The sequence below is a fragment of the Chiloscyllium plagiosum genome, chromosome 26 (assembly GCF_004010195.1).
Source record: "Chiloscyllium plagiosum isolate BGI_BamShark_2017 chromosome 26, ASM401019v2, whole genome shotgun sequence".
Lineage (NCBI taxonomy): Eukaryota > Metazoa > Chordata > Chondrichthyes > Orectolobiformes > Hemiscylliidae > Chiloscyllium > Chiloscyllium plagiosum.
In genome coordinates, this window is record NC_057735.1 from 11,983,217 (window position 1) to 11,996,203 (window position 12,987).

General features: G+C 41.2%; 1 protein-coding gene across 1 annotated transcript in view; it reads right to left on the bottom strand.

Annotated features, from left to right (window-relative positions):
- LOC122563091 (Krueppel-like factor 15) overlaps positions 1-11,044 on the bottom strand; it is a 37,838-nt gene extending 26,794 nt beyond the window's left edge. Inside the window, exon 1 of the mRNA XM_043716508.1 lies at positions 10,799-11,044. The gene's annotated coding sequence lies outside the window, so the exon portion shown is untranslated. The remainder of the gene's footprint in view (positions 1-10,798) is intronic.
- Between the last annotated feature and the right edge of the window lie 1,943 nt (positions 11,045-12,987).

Sequence of the window (12,987 nt, forward strand, 5' to 3'; positions counted from 1 at the left end):
CTTCCCTAAAGGACATTAGCAAACCTGATGGATTTTTACCAATAATTGACAAGGGTTTCATTAAGAGTTGTTAGAATTTTAATTTCAAATGTTTCATTCATCCATCCAGAATTCTCTGCATATAACATCTATGGGCTTCTTAAATTATTCCAGTAGTCACAGTTCTTATGATTCTCAGAACTACCAGAATAGGAGGTTAGCCCATTGAAGCTGTCCATCATTTAATGAGATCATGAGTAACTTACAACCTAGTTCTATACTCATTCCTTCACCTCAGATTCCTTAACACCATTGGTCAAAGATCTATCAATCACAGATTCATAAGAATGCAATACTGTGCTCTGCTCATCAATTGCCAGTTTGGATGTACCACATTGAAAATCCGCAACAACCTCCTCAGAAGACAGACATAGGACATGACCGATAGTACTTCTCAGGAGCAGAGAAACTACGTCATGTTCTTCACAGCCTTCAACAGGTCATTGATGATGAGGAATACCTCACCAAAGACATCCCTACGCCTTAATTTCTTGTCTTCAAACAACTGCCAATTCTCAAACAGACCATCATTCACAGCAAACTACCCAGCATTCAGAACAATAGCAACTACTACACACACAATCCTGCCACATTGACCTCTGCAAGATATGCTAGATCATCAACATGGATACTACCATCACTTAGGGGGCTGGGAAGATCACCCACCAGGTACAAGGTATGTACTCATGTGACTCGGCCAATGTGGTCTACCTCATACTCTGAGGAATGGAATATTGGCAAGACCATGCTACGACAACAGATGAACGGACACTGTGCAATAATCAGCAGACTGAAATGTTTCCTCCCGGTCAGGGAATAGCAGGTTTTGAGAAAATTTGTAGCTCAGGTTGAGGTTCTGGATGTAAATTTGCTTGCTGAGCTGGAAGATTTGTTTTCAGACTTTTCATCACCATACGAAGTAAGATCATCAGCGAGGCTTCAGTGAAGCACTAGTAGTATGGCTTGCTTTTTATTTATGTGTTTAGGTTTCCTTGGATTAGTGATGTCATTTACTGTGATGTCATTTCCTGTTCGTTTTCTCAGGGAATGGTAAATGGGATCCAAGTCAGTGTGTTTGTTGACAGAGTTCCAGTTAGAATGCCATGCTTCTTGGTGTTCTTGTATGTGTCAATGTTTGGCTTGGAGAAATAAATAAGACCGACTTCCAAAAAAAATGAAACCAGATAGATCTAACACACCACGCTTCCACGGCTTACCTTAAATTCACAAACCAGGAGCCCCCCTCATACCCACAGTCTCGTTGGAACACCAACTTACAGATTAGTCAAGGAGCTACACCAAAGACTCAAACACTTAGGAGAAGACTCACGCCACTCCAACCACTCCATCTAAGAATTCCTGAAGACCATCAAAGCCACCAAGATAGAAGAGGATGAAATGGTGGTCTCCTTTGACGTAACAGCACTGTTCACATCCATCAACATCAACCTGGCCAAGGAAGCACTACATTATTAAAAGAACCAAAGACACATACACCAAACACCATCAACTTCATCAGCAAGGACAATATCATCAACCTAGTGGACCTATGCCTTACCACCCTCCTCACCTTCAACAACAAAACCTACAGACAAACCAACAGAACACCCATGGAGTCTCTGATATTAGGGTTCTTAGCAGTTGACAGCTCTGCCAACCATCCAACCCAAACGCTGGGTCTGCTACGTGGATGACCCCTTTGTCATCATGAAATGAAACAAATTAGAGGAAACCTTCAAGACTATCAACAATACCTTTACTGGCATAAAATTCACTGAAGGGAGGAAAACAACAACAAACGGCCATTCCTAGATATTGCAGTAGAGCAAATGGTGAACTTCAAGCATATGTCTCCAGGAAAACAAGACATACGGACCAAATACTGAACTACAGAAGCAATCATACCAACATCCACAAACAAAGCTGCATTAGAACATTGTTTCAATGAGCCACCACACACTGCAGCACAAAGGAACTAGGTACAGCAGAGGAAAATCACCTATACAGTGTATTCAAAAACAACTGATACCCAATGAACACATTCCGCCGATTTCTCAGCAACAAACCCAAACAAGGAGACAAAACGCATTCAGAAACCCGAGCCACTCTCCCCTTCATCAAAAGCATCTTCGAAATGACTGCCAGACTACTCAGACCCCCTGGCATCATGGTGGGCCACAAACTAAAATAGCAGCTAATGAACTTGAAAGACCCTACACAGACAACAAGCAAAACTAATGTCATGAACAAAATACTTTGCAAGAACTGTAACAAACACTACATTAGACAAACGGGCAGTGCTCGAAAAGTGATTTAAAATAAACCTGTTGTGCCGTGTGACTTCTGACCTAGTCCACCCCAGCCCAACACTGGCACCTCCACATCAGATTTTAAATTTGCAACTAATCTAGCAAAAATATATTTTTTCAGAAGAAAGTTCAAAATTTCTACTGCCGTATGCTCATGAACCTTGCTTCCTAATTTACTTCCTGAAAGGACTGGTTCTAATTTTTAGACTATGCCTCCAAGTCCTTAACTCCCCAACCAGTGAACAGTTTCATCTACCTGATCTGTTTTGCTTAATAATGCCAAAGTTTTAATCAAATCACTCTTAACATCCTAAACTTGAGGGAATAGAACTCCAATTCATATATTTTCTCCCTCATAATTCAACCTTTGGAGTTCATGTTTCATTCTGGTAAATCTCCTTTCAAGTCACTTGCAACTTATAAAATAGCGTAACCATAGTTACAGCACAAAAGGAGGCCATTAGGCGCATCATGCCTCTGGCAGTTTCCTGCAAGAACTAGTTATACACCCCACCCTTGTATCTGCAAATTTCTCTCCAGATAATTATACAACTCCCATTTCAAAGGCACAAATGAATCTACCTCTGTCACACTCTCAGGTAACAAATTCCAGATCCTAATTGTCACTTAAATGTTTCCCTTCACTCATGACTGTTGATTTTTTTTTAAAACCAGCAACCTTAAATTGGTGTCCTCCAATTCACAATCCTTCCATCAAAGTAAGTAATTGCTTCCCATCTACTTCATCCAGAAACCTTGTGATTTTTAACATCTCAATCAAATCTCTTCTCACAGAATATTTCAGAGTCTTCAGTCTACCTCCATGACTGAAGTCACTTATCCTTGAAACCATTCCCACAAATCTTTTCTTCTTTCCTCCCACACCATCTTATAGTCATCACATCCATTGCCCAATATTGCACACTATACTCCAGCTGAGATAAAACTAGAATTTTGTAAACCTCTCAATTGCTTGCTTTAGTACTCCATGCCTCTGTTTATAAACCTCAGGGTCCTTTATCCCATTGTAATCACTTTCTCAACCTGAACTGCCTCCTTAAATTATTAATAAGGGTATAATTCCAGGCCTTCTCCATTCCTGCATCCCTTTTGGAATTGTACCCATTACTTTCTACGGTTCCTCTTTGTTCTTTTAACCAAAAAGTATCACTTTTTCTCTGCTCAGTATTAAAATTCATCGGCCATGTGTCCAGCCATGCAACCAGCCAGCTTATACCCTGCCTATCACTATGAATTGCTTGGATCTTGACCTTCTCAGACATTGTTCCTACTGTTTATAGCTCCATTTTTGTTCTGCTGGCATTGCTGATTGCTGCACCATATTGGCTGGAATATGTTAGATATTTCATTACAGCAAACCTGCAATTTAACCGGGTGAATGGCAAATAAGAATGGGTGGAGAGTGGGCATATTAACATTATTTGGCAAGTTACTGGAGCATTGCAGTTTTTGTGCTTGGATCTCAAACATTTGAACAATTGCTTTCATTACAGGAAATTTAAGACAACAGGTAATAAAATTAGCTGGTGTGTAAAATAAGCAATTGATTGATCAATTGCCCTCTGTGATGAGATAAAGTTAGTACTTTTAATTCCACAGGCAGCAGCTATGGACACGTCCAAGATATTTATCAGAACTGATATGAAGTCATCCCCTGGTAGGTAAATTCTGTTTCTTCCCACTGATGCTGTCTGATCTGTGGATCTTTTTCTAGTATTTTTTGTTCTTTTTTCAGATTTCCAGCATTTGCAGTCTTGTATATTTGCGTTAGATTAAAGTCACCCTGAATCACAACCTAGTCACCGTTCAAAGAGAATCATGAGGTAGCAGAACAATTTTAGAGGCCAGTGTAGAAAGGAGACACAAAGTTCTTGGTTACGAACACTGTGCCTTACCATCAATTACCTATATATTGGACAGATTGATTCACTCTTGTACCATTGACCTAGATTTCTAAAATGACAATGATTAATTTTCAGCTGTTTATAATGATTATAGCTAAATTTGTTATATTGTGAGATTAAATGGGATTACATCAAATTGGCTGCTGTTGAATTTGCTAGCTTGATCTTTGTGGATTCTGATCTCCCTGCTATAGAAAAGATGTTGGGAAAACTGATAGGGCTCAAAAAAATATTTACAAGCATGTTGCCAGAGCTGGAGGGTTTGAGCTATAGGGAGAGGCTGAATGGGCCTGGAAAGGGTCACTTGACCCTGAAACATTAACTCTGATTTCTTCCCACAGCTGCTGTCAGACCTGCTGAATGTTTCCAGTAATCTCTATTTTTGTTTCTGATTTACAGTATCCACAGTTCTTTTGGTTTTTACAAAATCTTAGTATTCAGGTACAGAATGTAATTAAGAAAGTTCATGGAATGCTACCCTTTATCACAAGAGGAACTGAATATAGAAGTAACGGTATCATGCATCAGTTACACAGGGCATTAATGAGATCGGCTCATCGGCTGAAGGGCTCATGCCCGAATGGTCGATTCTCCTGCTCCTTGGATGCTGCCTGACCTGCTGCGCTTTTCCAGCTACACATTTTCAGCTCTGATCTCCAGCATCTGCAGTCCTCACTTTCTCCTAGCATTAATGAGATCACCTATTATGTACTGTGTGAACATTTGATCTCCTTATAAAAGGAACTATGGAGCTATGAGGGAGGAGCTGGCCAAAGTTCAATGGTGCAATACCTATGCAGGGATGACAGTGGAGGAACAATGGCAGATAGTTCTGTGTATAATGCAGAAGATGAAGGATCAGTTCATTCCAAAAAGGAAGAAAGATCCTAGGAGGAGGCATGGGTGGCCATGGCTGACGAGGGAAGTTAAGAAACATATAAAGTTAAACGGGAAAAAGTATAACATAGCAAAGATAAGTGGGAAAACGGAGGACTGGGAAGCTTTTAAAGAACAACAGAGGATTACTAAGAAGGAAATACGCAGAGAAAAAATGAGGTACGAAGGTAAACTGGCCAATAATATAAAGGAGGATAGTAAAAGTTTTTTTAGGTATGTGAAAGACAAAAAAATGATTAAGACTAAAATTGGGCCCTTGAAGACAGAAACAGGGGAATATACTATCGGGAACAAAGAAATTGCAGAAGAATTGAATTGGTACTTCAGATCTGTGTTCACTAGGGAAGACACAAGCAATGTCCCTGTGCTAACAGTGGCTGAAGGACCTGAACTTAAGGGAATTTATATTTGCCAGGAATTGGCGTTGGAGAGACTGTTAGGTCTGAAGGTTGTTATGTCTCCGGGGCCTGATGGTCTACATCCCAGGAAAGTGAAGGAGGTGGCTCGAGAAATCGTGGATGTGTTGGTGATTATTTTCCAAAGTTCGATAGATTTGGGATCAGTTCCAGCGGATTGGAGGGTGACTAATGTTGTACCACTTTTTAAGAAAGGTGGGAGAGAGAAAGCAGGTAATTATAGACCAGTTAGTCTGACCTCAGTGGTGGGAAAGATGCTGGAGTCTATTACAAAGGATGAAATTACGACACATCTGGATAGTAGTAACAGGATAGGTCAGAGTCAGCATGGAATTATGAAGGGGGAATCATGCTTGACTAATCTTCTGGAATTTTTTGAGGATGTAACTCTGAAGATGGACGAGGGTGATCCAATAGATGTAGTGTACCTGGACTTTCAGAAAGTTTTTGATAAAGTCCCACATAGGAAGTTAGTGAGTAAATTTAGGGCGCATGGTATTGAGGGCAAAGTACTAACTTGGATTGAAAATTGGTTGGCTGATAGGAAACAAAGAGTAGTGATAAACGGCTCCATTTTGGAATGGCAGGCAGTGACCAGTGGGGTACCGCAGGGATCAGTGCTGGGACTGCGGCTTTTTACAATATATATTAATGATATAGAAGATGGTATTAGTAATAACATTAGCAAGTTTGCTGATGATACTAAGCTGGGTGGCAGAATTAAATGTGATGAGGATGTTAGGAAATTACGGGGTGACCTGGACAGGTTAGGTGAGTGGTCAGATGCAGTTTAATGTGGATAAATGTATGGTTATCCACTTTGGTGGCAAGAACAGGAAGGCAGAATACTACCTAAATGGAATCAATTAAGGTAAAGGGGCAGTACAAAGAGATCTGGGTGTTCTTGTACACCAGTCAATGAAGGTAAGCATGCAGGTACAGCAGATAGTGAAGAAGGCTGATAGCATGCTGGCCTTCATAACAAGAGGGATTGAGTATAGAAGCAAAGAGGTTCTTCTGCAGCTGTACAAGGCCTGGTGAGGCCACACCTGGAGTACTGTGTGCAGTTCTGATCTCCAATTTCCGGCTTTTGAGGGAGTGCAGTGTAGGTTCACGAGGTCAATTCCTGGAATGGCGGGACGACCTTACGCTGAAAGACTGGAGCGACTGGGCTTGTATACTCTTGAGTTTAGAAGACTGAGAGGGGATCTGATTGAGACATACAAGATTATTAAAGGATTGGACACTCTGGAAGCAGGAAACATGTTTCCGGTGATGGGTGAGTGCTGAACCAGAGGACACAGCTGAAAAATACGGGGTAGACTATTTAGGACAGAGATGAAGAGAAACCTCTTCACCCAGAGAGTGGTGGCTGTGTGGAATGCTCTGTCCCAGAGGGCAGTGGAGGTGCAGTCTCAGGATTCATTTAAGAAAGAGTTGAATAGAGCTCTCAAGGATAGTGGAATCAAGGGTTATGGAGATAAGGCAGGAACAGGATACTGAGTAAGGATGAGCAGCCATGATCATATTGAATGGTGGTGCAGGCTCAAAGGGCAGAATGGCCTACTCCTGCACCTATTGTCTATTATTTAAAGGAAGGATGAAAATGTGGTGGAGGCAGTTTAGAGGAAGTTAACTAGATTAATACCTATGAGTAGGTTGAACACACTGGTCTGGTTTCTACTGGAGTTCAGAAGATGAAGGAGTGACTTAATTGAAGTATATATGATCCTAAATGGTCTGGACAAAGTGGGTGTGTAGAAGGTATTTCGCCTTGTTGCTGAGCCCAGAACTCAGGGACATTGCTTAAAAATTAGGGGTTGCCCCTTTAGGACAGAGATGTTAAGATATCATTTTCTGAGAGGGCTGCGAGACTTTGAAACTTACCCTTTGACATCTTTCTAAGGTAGTCACTGAATATTTTTAAGGTATGTCTTTGTCTAACAAGAATTATCGTAGATAGATGGTAGTGTGGAATTCAAAATATCGAATCAGCCATAATGTCAGTGAATGTTTGAGCAGAGTCAAAGAGCCGAATGGCCTCCTTCTGCTTCAAATCCATTATGTTCATACACACATCTGTAAAAGGCCAGTGTTCCAGTCGTTAAAAAGATAAACCCCAGAAAGGATTGAAAGGATTCAGCTTCTAAGAGATATTTATAAAATGAGGACACAATTGAATTTAAATTTAAATTTAATCGGCCTTCAGTTTTGGTTTTCACGGATAGGCCCTGTGAGATATCATTAATCCATCCATCAGCTATTAGTGCTATTCATAACCTTGGTGATTTTGAAACATTTTTCAATAAAGGTAGTCAAACAATTTTGTAATCCTATACTCAATTTTATAATTCTTTGCCAGCATTATTACTAAATCTATTCAAGTCTGAACCCTTACAGCAGCTCAAGTATCACACTCTGGACACTGAGAGATGCAATGGCTGTTTGCAAATGTATCTGACGCCAAGAAAATCTCCAATGAGTGAAAATCCAATGACACTGGTTTTAACAATGCACTTCTTCCAATCTTGTAAGAATTAATTTATACACCAACTGGAGGAGGATAATCAAAACAACAGTGACAAACTTTCCCATCAACAGGAAAAAGGACATAAAAATGAGACTAAGCAAAAAAAAAAGGCAGTTGGAAAGGGTACAATAAAGGTGGATAAATCCCCAGGACCTGATCAGGTTGTACCCTAGAACTCTGCAGGAAGCTAGAGAAAGGATTGCTGGGCCTCTTGCTGAGATATTTGTATCATCAATAGTCACAGGTGAGGTGCCAGAAGACTGGAGGTTGGCAAACGTGGTGCCACTGTTTAAGAAGGGTGGTAAGGACAAGCCAGGGAACTATAGACCAGTGAGCCTGACATCGGTGGTGGGCAAGTTGTCGGAGGGAATCTTGAGGGAGAGGATGTCCATGTATTTAGAAAGGCAAGGACTGATTAGGGATAGTCAACATGGCTTTGTGCGTGGGAAATCATATCTCACAAACTTGATTGAGTTTTTTGAAGAAGTAACAAAGAGGTTTGATGAGGGCAGAGTGGTAGATGTGATCTATATGGACATCAGTAAGGCATTCGTCAAGGTTCCCCATGGGAGACTGGTTAGCAAGGTTAGATCTCATGGAATATAGGGAGAACTAGCCATTTGGATACAGAACTGGCTCAAAGGTAGAAGACGGAGAGTGGCGATGGAGGGTTGTTTTTCAGACTGGAGGCCTGTGACCAGTGGAGTGCCACAAGGATCGGTGCTGGATCCTCTACTTTTTGTTATTTACATAAATGATTTTGATGTGAGCACAACAGGTACACAGTTGGTAAGTTTGCAGATGACACCAAAATGGGAGGTACATGTAGATAGGATAGTGAAGAAGGTGTTTGGTATGCTTTCCTTTATTGGTCAGAGTATTGAGTACAGGAGTTGGGAGGTCATGTTGCGGCTGTACAGCACACTGGTTAGGCCACTGTTGGAATGTTGCATGCAATTCTGGTCTCCTTCCTTTTGGAAAGATGTTGTGAAACTTGAAAGGGTTCAGAAAAGATTTACAAGGATGTTGCCAGCATTGGAGGATTTGAGCTATAGGGAGAGGCTGAACAGGCTGGGGATGTTTTCCCTGGAGCATTGGAGGCTGAGGGGTTACCTTATAGAGGTTTACAAAAGTATGAGGGGCATGGATAGGATAAAGAGATAAAGTCTTTTCCCTGGGGTCAGGGAGTCAAGAGCTAGAGGGAATAGGTTTAGGGTGAGAGGGGAAAGATATGAAAGAGACCTAAGGTGCAACGTTTTCACACAGAGAGTGGTACGTGTATGGAATGAGCTGCCAGAGGAAGTGGTGGAGGCTGGTGCAATTGCAACATTTAAGAGGCATTTGGATGGGTATATGAATAAGGAAGGGTTTGGAGGGATATGTGCCGGGTGCTGGCAGGTGGGACCAGATTGGGTTGTGATATCTGGTCGGCATGGACGGGTTGGACCGAAGGGTCTGTTTCCATGCTGTACATCTCTATGATTCTAATAGGAGAAGCAACTCAGGTTACAGACACAAACCTGTGCAAATTGGCTACACAGTAGTCCTATGAGAAATCTCAATGTCTATCTGCCTGTATTCTGGATCACATTAAAGTACGTGGCAACTGACACAAAGAGGACAAAGAGAATTTTTTTTTTATTTTAAATCAGGTTAGTTGGCAATGTGTAAAATCCTTGAAAATGTGAACAAACTCAGTTATGCTATCATATCAGTCTTCAGCGAGAACAGTAAAATAAATTTGCACTTTTTTGCAGAGTTCCAACAATTTCTGTGAGCAATTAATTTCTATAAGGACATAAACAGTCATGTAATGCAGCATGTGTTTTTTGCAATGAAGCCTCCTATTCTGGCAACACATGTAAGGCTGCAGATTTGGCTATTGCAAAATAAGGTATGGAGGTCAATTTTGATGCTGAATGTATTTCATAGAAATAAAAACAATCATTTTCAAAGTGTGATGAAATCTTGATGCGTGTGCCCCTCCATCTCTCCCTAAACCAAAACTACACTGAAAATATTTGAGAAAAGAAATGATAAAATAAACCCTGGTCTTCTTGGTTATTTAAATCTACAAAGGCTGAAGCAATGTGCCTTTTTACCTCCCTCTTGTTAAAGGTACTTGTACTAACATAACACTCCCTTGTCTCAGGAAAGGTTAGTGCTGAATTGCCTTGTGACAGCTCGAGGTTTACATTGCATCAGCCACTCAGTCACAGGGCCCGCCCCTCGCCGGTGCCCATTGGCCGTCTGCTGGACCGGTCCGCCAACTTGCCAAGGTAACGGCAGCCCATTGGCCCTCGTGGCTGTCAGTCACAGCAAAAGACATCGGCCTCCGTAGTCTCGAATTACATTAAAAGGGGGAGGGGAAGCAAAAAAAAAGTTGCAAAATAATTTCCTCCTTCCGTCTGGCATCGAGAAAGAAACAATTAAAAGCACGTTTTTTTTTTCTTTTGAAGGAACTTGTCATTCCAATGGAATCAAACACGAAAAAAAACTTTCTTTTCCGAACTATGACGTGGTTTAAGGTATTTAAATAGAAATCTGACCACAACTTGAACAACTCTAAAACCCTAGGTGCCAAAGAAATAAACACATCGCTTACGATTGTCACCATTCGCTTTACTAGTTTAAGATGCGTTTGGCGTGCAGTATTGTTATTTTGAAATGTTGTTCTCTGACCTGATTTTCCGCAGGGAACGCAATGCAGCCGTAAGAAACATCTGCCGCCCCCTCTGTCGTTGCACTGTTGTAATATTTTGCAAATTTCACTTTTTTTTTGTCGTTGCTACTGCAGTTGTCTGAGAGTCGGAGTCACTGCATCGCTCTGGAGGTGAAGAGTGTGCCCGGACTCCGCGCGCTCTGCCTCTCCCGCTGTCACGCGCTCGCTCCTTCCATGCTGGCAGCGTCCGCGTCACGTGAGAGAGGCTCGCCCGGTTCTCTCGCTGCCCATTGGCCGGTGGGAAGGAGGCTCGTCCAAGGGGAGGGGGCGGTGCGGCCAGAGTCCCCCTTGTCAATCATCTCCTCCGCCACGCCCCCATTCCCGGGGGCCCAGACATTACGTCAGACCTTGGTTGATACAGTGCAGATACTTTACAGGAACCCTGAATGTTACAGTGGTGACCCGGTGAAGGAGCTGCGCTCCGAAAGCTTGTGCGATTTCAAATAAACCTAGTTAAAAATCACACAACACCAGATTATAGTCCAACAGGTTTATTTGGAAGCACTAGCTTTTAGAGCGCCGCTCCTTCATCAGGTGGTTGTGAAGAATAAGATCATGCACACAGAATTTATAACCAAAAGAGTCCAGTGTCATGAAGATGTGATACAGTAAACAATCTTAGATTAAAGTTTAAATCTTTTATATTGGGAAATGCTGGTTTCTATTCTTTGATATGTAAATCCCAAAGCTTCTTTTAAATTACATTCTCAAGATAGCTCAGGTTTTTAAACAAAAGGTGTCTCAACGCTATCTCAAACTGACAAATCCTCTGTGTAGTTTTACAGTTTTTGTGGATTCATGTTCTGGGATTTACATATCAAGAAACAGAAACCAGCATATCCCCTTTAAAAAAGATGAAAGTTTTTATTTAGGATTGTTTACTGTATCTCATTTCCATGACACTGGACTCTTTTGGCTATAAATTCTGTGAGCATGATCTTATTCTCTACAACCACCTGATGAAGGAGCAGCACTCTGAAAGCTTGTGATAAACTTGTTAGATAGTAACCTGATGTTGTATGATTTTTAACTTTGTCCACCCCAGTCCCAACACCTCCAAGTCAAATAAACCTGTTGGACCATAACCAGGTGTCCTGAGACTTTATTACAGTAGAGGAAGAGGCAGTTCAGGTCATTCTGCCTGTACTGACCCCCAGAAGATAGGCCCAGCTTGTCCCATTCTCCAACCCTCTCTCTAAATTCAAGTGCATTACCCAATCTCTTTTGAAACCTTCTATGGAAACCACTTCCACCACTCCTCCAAGGCAGCATATTCCAAATCCTTACAACTCTCTGAGGAAAGAAGTTTCTCCTCATCTTACTCCTTACCTCTCTTGCTGATAATCTTGAAATTGTAACCCCTACTGACTGACATAACTCTTTACCATGTCAAAACTGTTCATAATTTTGAACACCCCAATAACATCAGCTCTTAATCTTCTCTGCTCGTGGAGAAGTAAGCCCAGTTTCTCTTATGGTTCCTCATATTATTTCTGGTATAATTCTAGTAAATCTTATTTGCAGTCTTTCTTGGACATCAACATCCTTCCTTAAATAGTATCAAGTGCACTGGCATTCTGTATCAATTGTAATGATACTTTCTATCTATTGCAATGGTACTTTGTATCAAACACAGTAATACTTTGTATTAATCACAATGTTTCTTTGTATCACAGGGCTAGGTTATCTAGTTTGTGATGTAGACTGACACCAACAGTGTGGATCAATTTTTGTACCAGCTGAGGTTATGAAGGACTCTCCTTCCCAACCTCTCACCTCACTTTCAACAACCGTCAGTCTGTTAGGACAAGGGTGACGTTTACTTTGCACCAAGCACTGCATTTAATACAAAAAAAGCACTGCATTGCAATTAAATCAAAATACTGCTGGTAATGAGAATCTGAAATTGAGAAAAAAACAGAAAGTACTGGAGAAGTCTCCCTGGAGGAAGAAATAGAATTAGCTTTCCCAATTTATATAAATCTCCTTCAGAACTCAGAAGAAATTCTAAAGAAGATTGAAACATTGCTTTACAGTTTTCATCTTACTTCCCTTAGTGTCCTCAGATACAACTCATAATTATCTATGGTAAGGGAAGCCAATCTTTCTAATCCTTCCTCTTTTATCATGACTTAAATATCTACCCCTT